Here is a 12,244-nt window from a genome sequence, read left to right on the forward strand (position 1 = left end):
CTGTTCTTTTCATTCGTTCTCCTTGGATTTCTTCTTTTGATCCGGACGCTACTATTCTTTTAACCTTGTCTACACCTTTCAGGACTCCCGGTTTTGCTTCGAAAATTTCGGTTGATGATGATGCTTGGAATATAGGTATCCCAATTTCTAAGTTTCTGAAACACGAAATATCGTTATTGCAAGGCTTAAAAGAGGCGACGTAAAAATTTCATTGCGTGTTATCGGCAATTATATTCAGTTCAAGCAAGCAAATGACAGTTTAACCCTCGCATGTGTAGGGGGGGTCGGATGGACCCCCCCCCATGGTTTTTCGCGAATAACTCGCGTAAAAAGCGGCCGATCGCGACGAAACTTTCAGTACCCTCGCATTGATCAATTTTACACCTACCCTGAAAATTTCATGACCCTGACCCAAATGACCTTTGACCTGTGACCTCTTTTCCGAGACCATGTTTGGCCGGAATCGCGATTTCGCGTATGTCGGCTCGCACTAGCCGCGTGTTTGTAAGCTTTTCGTGGTTTCAAACGTTCAAACATGTGATTTGATGTTACTCCCGTGTGTGTCAAGGTCACCTGAAGGTCAGGTCAGGTCATTGACCTTTGGTGACCTCGGGTGACCTCGGGTCACTTTTTCGAGTTTTACATGTTTCTAGGCTAGTTTTTGGAGCTGAATTCGAATTTAGCAACCATTTGAACATTTACGAAGTAGTTTTGGTGACTTCGTAACATGTTACGAAGCTGTCAGAGGCGGTTGACACGTACTACGAATACCCGTCACGACGCCTACTGGTTGACCTGACCTGACCTGACCCGACCTGGTCTAAATGCTTCAAGACATCATCTGTGATCAAAACTAACACGATATTCGTGATCAGCACCCCGAAAAACCCCTTAGCAGCCACACTTTACGACTTTCTAACAGGTCCCGATTTTCCCGGCTGTGGGTAATTGACCTGACCTGGAAGGTCAACCAATGACCTAGGACCTTAAAATTGGGTATCATCGGCTTCCTCTCGTCACGGGCAACACGCTCATTTTTCCGCGAAGCTCTAGCTCGATCAGGGGCCAAACGGCAAGGGGGGTCCAACCGACCCCCCCCCCCTACACATTAGAAGCTGGCAAACGCCGCACACATGCGAGGGTTAAAACGTACGGACCCATGAAGTACACTAATTTAGGAAAGTGGCCGATCTGAGCATCAACATTACTGTGGATTAGGAAGGCATCATACCTACCAGTAAAACGCCTTTTGGGCGAAGAACGAGCGAGCGAGATAGTGAGCCCTGCACGTGCAGAAGGGCGAGAGGGTACTTCCAACGGGCTTGTGCAAAGCACCCTTCTAACCGGTCGCTAGCGGTGTACCAAATTTGAGCGCAATCGGCCCAGCCGTTCCTGAGATCTGGAAGCGGCATTCTGCACGTGCGCACGTGCAAACGGGGTCCAAAATGACTTTTGCACGGCACGCTACTAACCGGTCCCCAACCGTGTACCAAATTTGAGCGCAATCGGCCCAGCTGTTCTCGAGATCTGGAAACGCCCCCTGCACGTGCGCACGTGCAGTAGCACCCTGACCGCAACACATGGGAATGCATTGCCTGGTGGGTGCCTACCTGTATGCCAAGTTTCAGCGAAATCGCCCCAGTAATTACCGAGTTATTAAAATGGGAACAAATTTGACACCTCTTATTGTTGTATTTTGCACGTGCACTGGGGGTGACCCACATGCATCGAGAGTATCCTATTTTTGGTAGAAAGGATGCTGCTACCCTACAAAAATTACCGCAAGTCAATCACCCAAGCGGCTGCTGAGATATGAGCCTCTCAAAATCACTTCTTTTGCAAAACAGCTTGAACACCCTTGACTTTTCACGTGGCACGTGCCACGACGGTCTTTGAGGCGTATCAAAAGTAGTCAATTACGGGGTAGAAGGGATGGGGCTACCCAGCAAAAAAGACCGCAGGTCAATCGGTCCAGCGGTTGCTGAGATATAAGCCTCTCAAAAGCGTTACAAGCCGGGCCGGGCCGGGCCGGGCCGGGCCGGGCCGGGCCGCTCATACTGAGATTTTTCCGTTATATTGAAAAGACACACTTCGCTCGCTGCGCTCGCTCGCTCGTAATAAGGTTCTTATAATTAATTTTGAATTATCTACCAACCAAATCCATTCTCATAATGCCATCATCTTTGGCTTGTCAAAATGCCAAAATAATGCCCTGCCTACATCTAACGATGCCCAGTAGGTAATGCATTCGCCCGTACTATCAAATTTATCAATAACAATGAAAATTAAATTTGATAAATATATCAGATTTATCCGCTTTACATTATTTATCCCAACCCATCCGGACAACAAAAACAACTCTATCATCCAGGTGCGGCCGGCCGTAGTCGCCGGGTGCTAGCGCCCTACTCACCGTTGCGGTCCCGGCGACCCGAACAGGCGCCATTCATGGCACGGTGCTCGCGGTCTCGTATGACGTCACAGGTATCAAGCGGCGCCGCGCTAAAAACTGTCGAGCCGCCGCCGCCGCCGGCCGTCTGTGAGTTCAGGCCGCGTCGGCCCCGACGAGTGGCCGTCGAAGGCGACGCGCAAAAACGACGCAGCGGCTGCTGGAGCGGAGAGAGCGTGGGAGGAACAGAGAGAGGAGATGGTGCAGAGAGCGCCGGGGATGGGAGGAGAGAGCGAGAGATGAGTGGAGAGAGAGGAGATGGACGGAAAGAGCGCAGGATGGACGGAGAGAGCGGAGTTTGAACGGGCGGAGTTATGTGGAGCGAGGTGGGGCGGATGAGCACTGTGTATAAAATGTGGGGAGGCCGGCCGGTAATAGAGTCTAGAGGATACTGAGTTCAGCAACTGCATGCTTACACGCCTGCCTGTGACTGCAATGCGCACAGGCGTGAAGGCAACTTAGAGACGCCTAGTGAGCCAACCGGTTCCTTTTAGCAAAAATATTCATAATTTTCATTCAACGATGAAAAGTAGGTGAACTGTTTAATGTTTGCAGGCAATGAACGTAGGTATTTGATTTTGCCATTTGTGCACTGTGCACACAACATCGATGGACGATGATAGGAGTACAAAACCAAATACCGTAAAGTGCAAACTCTTCACCCAGGCTGTCTCCGTTGAGCCTCGAACAGTCGAAGCACATGCATGTTCGCAAGGTAACCATCGCACATTTGAACGTCTCTCCATACCATGACGCTGGGAAACAGCAGCTGTGTGCTCTCACTGTGTGACGTCACACCTATAGACTGACCAGACAGATGACGTCACCCGCGGCGGGCGGGGCGGGGCCGGTCAGGCGTGGTGCCGAAAACCAGGTCACGCACCACGGGGCTTCCACGTGCCGTGAAACACCTGCACGAGCCGTGATAGTCTAGTGGTTAGGACCCTGCGTTGTGGCCGCAGTAACCCCGGTTCGAATCCGGGTCACGGCATTGGCAATGATTTTGGTTTTGGTTTTGGTTTTGGTTTAACCCGCGCATCGACGCGACGGGGGGGGGGGCGGTTATCCGCCCCCCCCCTGAGGTTTTCGCAAATAGCGGGAAAACCGCGACGCGAAATTTGGTACCACTATTCTCACATCAATTTTACATATGGTGTGCAAAAGTTTGAATCTCCAAACTTTTAAGGTCAGGTCACCAGGTCACTTTGAATGACCCAGCCTCAAGTCACTTTTTAACAAATTTGTCACCGTGTCAGAGCTACAGTAGATGGCGGAGTCATTTGAAAGTCGGAGGATGTTATTATGTGGCATTGCTAGCTACATTTTTTTTATATCTCGGAATTTTGATATCGAATTTCTCGACCTCCCTATTATAATAAGTCAATGGGGGAAAAATCAACTCCCTGTTTTTTTTTCACTAAAACGCGTCAGAATCGCCCCATATACCATACATTACTTCATATACCTACCTACCTACGATCAACCTTCACTACCTTGAGGCCTGTTTTGCTGTTGGGCAGCTGTAAGGTCATGTGACGTGAACAAGATACAGCCGCGCGGATGGTCTCATTGTGTTCAGCTCGTCAAGGCGCATCGAATGATATACATGATGACCTTAAGGTCACGTGACCTGAGGTCAACCTTTGACCTTGACCTTTCGAGGTCAACATATACATATAGGGTTCGATGCGGATTGACGAGAGGATCACGATGGTGCACCCTTAGTTTGTTCCTAGCTTGACCAATTCGAAACTTATTCGAAAAAAACTCCATATCTAGCGCCGCCATTTTGAATTTTTAACCCCTGTGACGTCATTTTTGACCTGACCTGAAAATGACCTTTGTAAAAATTGTAGACCTTGTCCGTGCGTACCCCATGCCGTTTACCGCTTGTCGCTATCTTGCTTCGTTCTCGAGATCTCAGAGGGGGGGAGGCGGTCATCCGCCCTCCCCCGTCGGTTCTAAGTTGGCGCAGACCCCCGTCGGTGCGCGGGTTAAGGTTTGACCTTTTATTCTCTAAGTATTACCAAGGAGAAGGACAATATCAGTAAATAAATGTGATGGGACCTCTGATGATAATGAATTCCGAGCAGTCGTGAAAGCTTATTTGTGTCAATTTTGCGCAACAGTGATCGAATTCCATTCGATCGTTAATTTATTTATCAATCATTTACTTATTTATTTACTTTCTTATTTATTTATTTATTTATTTATTTATTTATTTATTTATTTATTTATTTATTTATTTATTCATTCATTCATTCATTCATCCATCCGTTCAATCGAAACACGTCGCTCGTAGAACTCCCAGGCTCAAAAAGAGCATCATCATACATCCCCTAGGCTACTGCTCTCGTGCAGCTATAGGGTCTTTACGAGCTGAAACTCCGCGTGGCATGGCACCGATCCGAGGGAGCTACCTTTCTACGTAACTATTTGAATATGCGATTGATTTTGAGAGAAGAACGCTGCTATAATTCAAAGCAAAATATACACACAGCACATGTGCAATGTTCATTGTTCAAGCTTCAGCTAACATCTCATACAAACGTCCGGCATGTCAGTTTACAGTCGAAGCTTATTATACCACTACTGGGCATCATGTTGCAACGCCATATTACAAATGCTCGCCGTAAGTGTCAAATGAGCTGCATGAAATAATATCTGGGCTCTGTCCCCAACTCTCGACATTGTGCCCTGCATTCCCATCCTTTCACCACGTGTGACGTGAGACGTCAGAGTGACGTCACGCCCTACTCCAGACGCCGCCGTCCAGACAGGCCGTCACGCCCCCGCTGCGTGACGTGACAGCAGCTACACAGAGCCGTGATAGTCTAGTGGTTAGGACCCTGCGTTGTGGCCGCAGTAACCCCGGTTCGAATCCGGGTCACGGCATCGGCAATGTTTTTGAAACCAAAACCAAACCAGTAACCACTATACGGTCTTGTCAAAAGGCTCAAAAACTGGCACTGACACTTGATTGTCGGGTTCAAATACCCTACAAGCCAACCGGGAACGCTGCCCTGTCTCCAAAAATATAGCTTCGTGTGGCTATCGGGATCCCCACCTCACCCCTTTCAAACAAATCGAAGTCATCAGCAGAACCCGCACCGACGAGGCAGGTTTTTCATACCGGCCTGTCCACGGCAATAACCTGCCGACACCCCTGTTCCGGGGACATTTACCATAAGCCGGTTATGAACACGGGCGGTAGTAATATTGACTATTATGGACTGGCCACCGGTGCTCGGTCGTTGGCGAAACGTGGTAAAACAAGGACAAGGCACAGCGTGCTGCATGGGCTGACCGCACCACGCTGACAAGAACTAAAACGACCAGACCAAAATGAAGGTATACACAGGCTAAGGTGATCGTTAGCATATTGCTATTGCTGGCATTTCACGGGTACTGTTTGAGCTCTCTCCTCGCGCACGCACTTCCATCTTCCCCGTTAATACCAACTGACCCCATCCTTGACTCTTCACTGCCTACACCCAACTTCCGTTTGCCCCATCATGGGGAAGCGGCGCCGTCAGCGCCCGCTTTCTGATTCCTGCTCCGACTCTGACACCGACTCTCCTCCCGTCTCGAATCCCTCTCCTGACCCTGCTCCTGCCTCCATGGAAACCGACTCCCGCCCAACCGTTACCCCTCCCTCCTCCACCCACCCCTCGGCTGCCCTACCCGGTACTGACCCTCGCTCGTCCTCCGACCACGCCCGGACCCCTGACCTTTGCTCGACCTCTGACCCCGCCCTGGACTCCGACCCTCGCTTGTCTGCCGACCACGCCCGGATCTCTGACCCTCGCCCGTCCAACGACCACTCCCGGAGCTCTGACCCGCGCACGAACTTTGATTACGCACCTGCCTGTGCCACCGCTGATCGCTCTTCTGACGAGCCTTACTTAGCTTCGAACGGTTCTTACCTGGTCGTTAAGCCTTGCGATAGTGAAGTTTCCTTCCGGAAGATCAACGTGTTCTGGCCACAAAAACAGGTAGACGCCATATGCGGTCCATGCGATGTAGACATCGAGGCGCCGGCGAACGGTACTCTGATCATTAAAACGAACTCACGCAAACACACCAAGGCGCTCCTGAAGACAACTTCTTTCTGCGGCAAGAAGGTCACCATTTCGCTCCACCACGCTCGGAACTCTTGCAAAGGAACTATTTTCGCTCCCGAACTCCGCCATATGACCGAAGACGAGATCCTGTCCGAGCTCAGAGGGGACGGGGTGACCCACATCCGACGTCTGACCACGTTCCGTGATGGCCAACGACGCGACACGAGTCTGTTAGTCCTCACTTTCGACTTCACCACTCTGCCGGAAAGCATCGTGATTGGCTGGTTAAAGAAGGATGTCAGAGTCTTTGTTCCGAACCCGCTTCGCTGCTACAAATGTCAACGCTTTGGACACGGTAGCTCCTCCTGCCGGCAGACTGCTCGCTGCCCCAAGTGTGGTGAGGCTCCCCACGAGGGTTCTCCCTGCACTTCCCCTGTCTCGTGCCTCAACTGCGGAAGCCCAGACCACACAGTCTCATCCTCTCAGTGCCCGACCTGGAAAAAAGAAAAAAGCATCTGTGAACTCAAAGCCAAAGCCGACATCTCTTACCCCGAGGCCCGCCGCCGCGTGGAAGCCCAAACCAAAACACCAACACCCGGTAGGACTTACGCTAAGGCTGCCAGCACCCAGACAACCTCTTCCAGCACACAGACTGAGCCGATCGCCGCGCTACCTCCTCTGGAGCTGCTGCGGCCTCTGAGCCCCGAACCGATCGCCACCACGAGCACGACTCAGACGTCTGAAGTCCCTGATGAACAGATGCCGTCCTCTCCTGACTCCCAGCCAGCTGTCTCTCCCGAGATTGCGCAGAAGGCAAAGTCTGTTGGAGCAAGCCGCTCCACTGGCTGGATAAAAGTCCAGAGATCGAGTGGCGCTCGCCCAAAACCCTCCCATCACACGGATGAACAGTCCAAAGATCGCCAGCCACGACCACCGGTTCGGGTGGCGATGGGGCGTAACCGCGCGTCGAGCTGGGCCTCGCCCAGCCGTGGAAGATCTTCGCGTCCACAATCATGAATCTGCACACCATGCTGCAATGGAATTGTCGTGGCCTGCTTTCTAAGTGGGCCGAAATAAAAAAACTTCTTCTCGGTACTTACTCCGGTACTTATTGCTCTCCAAGAAACTTGGTTTTTACCAACCGATCAGTATAATTTTCAACTTTCTAATTACACATTATACAGACACGATGAGCTCTATGGAGAGCGCCGACACGGTGGTGTGGCGCTTTACATTCAAAATGATTACACACACAGTTTACTTGATATCCAAACAGACTTACAGGCCGTTGCCTGTACCATGTATATCAACGACAGGAACATCGATATTTGTAGTCTTTACCTTCCTCCGGATCTGGATGACACGGATCTTCTTAGACAGCTTAACCATCTCATCAACCAGTTTCAGAATCCATTTCTTCTACTTGGTGATTTTAATGCCCACAGTCCAGAATGGTGGGATGAACAGGCATTAGATCACAGAGGGAAAATAGTCGAAGACTTCTTGGACATGAATAGATTAGTAACGTTAAACTGCAATCAGCCAACACACTTTCACTTATCACACAACACCGAATCTGCCATTGACTTGACCATTTCTTCTCCGTCCCTGGCCACTTGGTTCGAATGGTCTGTTGATAGCGACATACATGATAGTGATCACTATCCCATTTCTCTTCGATTCTGTTTTCCAGTTCCTGGAATAGGTTCGTTCGTTCCTCGGTGGAATTTGGACAGAGCGGACTGGCTCAAATTCACTGAGTTATGCGAGTTCCAACACCAAGAACGCTTTGCTCATCCGGAGGATGGAATTTCATATATAACAGAAACTCTCATATCAGCTGCACAACAATGCATTCCTCTTACGAAACCACCCACTACAGGTAAAGCTGTGCCGTGGTGGACCTCTGCTGTCCGTCAAGCCATAGCTAAAAGGAAAAGAGCTTTTCGCGCCTATCTGCGACATCGCACAGATGATGCATTGATAAGACGAAATCGGGAACGCGCAAACGCAAAGAGAGTTATTAAAACAGCAAAGCGAGACTCCTGGCAACGTTTTCTTTCGTCTTTTACTTCTTCTACTCCACTGAGTAGGATTTGGACTTTAGTTCGTCGCCTCTCCGGAAAACATTCCAGTGCAACATTCCCTATGCTCAGGCTACCGGGAACTGGGGATACGATTAGTGATCCTCAAGATGTGGTTAATTGTCTAGCAGAAACCATTGCACATACCAGTTCTAACGCAAAATACCGTCCTGATTTTCTTAACACTGCACGTCAACTTTTCGAAGTTGACCCTACTATGTTTAATTCTCAAAACAACGAAGAGTATAATGCTCCTTTCAAAATGCATGAATTCAATGATGCGATACACTCAGCCGGGAACACGTCTGTTGGACCCGACAAACTACACTACTCATTTTTTCGCCATCTTTCAGAACATTCAAGGCTTTATATTCTTCAAACATTTAATGACCTCTTCTCTGGCCACTTATTTCCAGAAGATTGGAAGAACAGTATAATTGTCGCTCTCTTGAAACCAGGAAAGGCTCGCTATGATCCTAATAGTTATCGTCCGATCGCCATGAGTAGTTGTTTGGGAAAACTGTTAGAAAGAATGGTTTCCAAGCGACTCATTTACTTCCTCGAAAAGCATAGCAAACTCTCCAAGTACCAATGCGGTTTTCGTAAACAACATTCTCCAGTAGATCATTTAGTTCGACTCGAAAGTGCTATTCGAAAAGGATATAAAAATAAGGAACACACCACAGCAATATTTCTCGATATCAAAAATGCTTTCGATATGGTTCACAAGCCAGCTTTGTTGTCCAAACTTCAAAGACTTGGCATCAAGGGCCATCTGGCACATTACTTGTTTAACTTTCTTTCTCAAAACAGGCGATTTCAAGTCAAGCACCGTTCCATTTTTTCTACTTACCACGAATTAGAAAACGGCCTCCCTCAAGGCAGTTGCCTCTCACCAACGCTATTCAACATCATGATCGACGATTTATTTGATGGCATTCCTTCCGATATTTCTTTCTCTTTATTTGCAGACGATAGCGCTATTTGGTGCACATCTAGGGACCCTGATATAGGCGTGGAGCGGCTGCAGGGTGCCCTAAATGTAATCGAACGCTGGTCCAGAACAAATGGCCTAGAATTTTCTGCACCAAAATCGGCGTTTATGATATTCACAAAAAACAATAGACTCGAACTCACGCATCATCCACAGCTCAATGATGTGCCTATCCCGCTTGTCTCGAGCTTCAAGTTTTTAGGAGTAGTTCTAGACAGGAGGCTGTCTATGACTCACCACATAAAACACATACAAGTAAAATGCAAGAAAAGACTTAATCTTTTTCGCTGTCTTACCGGTGCGGCTTCTGGTGCCGACCGATCTACGCTGCTCCGCCTATACAAAACAATAGTCTTACCAATAATAGAGTACGGGTCCGTCGTTTACGCCGGAGGAAGTCGAACGAACCTGCTCAAATTAGAGACAGTCCAAAACAACTTTATTAGATTAGCGTTAGGTGCAATGAGAACCTCACCCATCCACTCATTGCAAGTTGAGGCACACATTCTTCCACTACACATCAGAAGGATAGAACTTACACTCAGATATTACACAAAGATCAAACAACATCCAGCTCATGCCGCTTATGCATCAACATCTGTTCTGCCAAGGCTGCACTTTAGTTATCTTGGCAGATGCGAAAGACGAACGGGACTCACCATCGCCTCCAGGGTAAAAAAGTACCAGGATGACATTGGATATGTATTACCCAGCATCACACCCCTCCCCCAATTCTTCATATCCCCTTGGACGGCTCGGCCTCTTAGTACTTCTTTTCTGCTCGCAAATAAAAAACACACCTTTTCTGCAGATGAGATACAGCAAACATTTCTCGAGTACCGGGCGGCTTTTCCTCACTTCCAATTTGTTTTTACGGACGGCTCCAAGTTAAACAACACGGTCGGCGTCGGCATTTTTGCTTCCACACTTCCAGAAACAAAGTTGAGACTACAGAACGATTTAACCGTACACTATGCAGAGTTGTACGGAATATCCCATGCTCTTCAGCTTATTAAGCAACACAATATTCAAAAAGCATGTATTTGCTCTGACTCAAAGTCAGCAATATTAAGTCTTCGACGACCAGATATCACACAGCACATACACCTAAAAATACTGGATATACATCAACAACTCATCGAGAGAGAAGCCGAAATTAGATTTTTATGGGTGCCTGGACATAGTGGAATTAGTGGAAATGAGACAGCAGACCGCTTTGCCAAGCAGGCCCTAACACTGCAACACATAACTGAAACTCCATATGACTACTGTTCCATTCGTGCCTCCATTACGTACCATTGCTACAGTTACTGGCAACGCCTTTGGGACATAGACGGAGCTGGTACACAATTACATAGAATTAAGCCACTCATACGTAATTGGTCATCATCAAATCGTCTTTCCAGAAAAGAAGAAAAAGTATTAACAAGGATGCGCATCGGACACACCCATCTCACTCATAACTTTATATTTGCTCACCAACCAAGACCTACTTGCCATCAATGCAGAGTAGTATTGGACATCAAACACATCTTGCTAGATTGTAGGAAATATATCACAGAACGTCAACACATACAAGATTACTGTCGAGCACATGATATCACATTGTCATTACACGTTGTCTTAGGCGACGATCATCCTGGGTTACTTCAACTTCTCTTCTCTTTTCTCGTTCAAATAGGTTTACTCCATCGATTGTAGGCTGGTCATCTTATTTTGATTCACTCTTTCTCTCTCTACTTCTAATATAATATGAACACACACGGTGCGCAATGGCCTGTAAGGGCCGAAGCACCTACTCAACTAAATGAAATAAATGAAAATGAAGGTATAAGAAAAAATAAAACCTTCAAGTTTCAACTTTGCAAAATCAAAGTCATACCAGAGAATGAGCATGAATGAGTGTGCTAGGTATGCAGAGAGTTTGATTGGAACCACTATTCGCATGCTTCGAGACAATGCCGGGAGGTAATAGGTATCGATCGAGGCTCGACTCAAATAGGTTTTCCACGTTACAGGCGTCGCGAATCAGCAGTTGGTTAGTTATGCTGTACCGCCGAGCATCCAGGAGCTGCGGCACAGTCTAACAGGACACAGAGGGAAATGAGATTGGAGGCGAAAGCACCGAGAAATAAAAGTGCTCAGCAAAGAGTTTCGAGAAATGAAATTAGAAAACCGTGAGAGGCAGATCGAGAGTCCGAGACCACGAGCACGGAAGAGCGAGAAACATAGGCGGCGGAACGGGGAGGGCACCGGGGCACCGTGCCCCCTTTGATTTTGGCATTTAAACATTAGCCCTATGGGCGTTGCATGGAAAGAATGGGGCCAAAAGTTGGCAGTGCCCCCCCCCCCCTTAATCGAAGGTGTTCCGCCGCTACTGGCGAGAAACGAGAGCCGACAGTTTGTTTCACTTCGCTGCCGTATTTCGCTAAAGGAGCATCCCGTGGTGACACGTATCGCTGCCCGCCATTCACCGAATGTCAGTGTGTTGCCAGTTTCCCAGACAAGTGATTCCAGCCGGCCAGCACTCTGTCCGTTGAAACTGGATATCTGCTGCCGGCCAGAGTTTTAGACGAGTATTTCCCCCGAGCAGCCACTGTCCAGTGACCAGCCTCGACCTGCAGCTGAGGTTTCCCAACGGACCAGGCAGCGC

General features: G+C 48.5%; 2 non-coding genes across 2 annotated transcripts; both read left to right on the top strand.

Moving 5' to 3' along the window:
* Positions 1 to 3,368: 3,368 nt before the first annotated feature.
* Positions 3,369 to 3,440, top strand: Trnah-gug. The gene has a single exon. It is a non-coding gene; the product is annotated as a tRNA-His (tRNA).
* Positions 3,441 to 5,272: 1,832 nt separating this feature from the next.
* On the top strand, positions 5,273 to 5,344 carry Trnah-gug. Its single transcript has one exon. It is a non-coding gene; the product is annotated as a tRNA-His (tRNA).
* Positions 5,345 to 12,244: the final 6,900 nt, after the last annotated feature.

This window comes from Amphibalanus amphitrite, unplaced genomic scaffold, assembly GCF_019059575.1.
Source record: "Amphibalanus amphitrite isolate SeventyFive unplaced genomic scaffold, NRLGWU_Aamphi_draft 000121F_arrow, whole genome shotgun sequence".
NCBI lineage: Eukaryota > Metazoa > Arthropoda > Thecostraca > Balanomorpha > Balanidae > Amphibalanus > Amphibalanus amphitrite.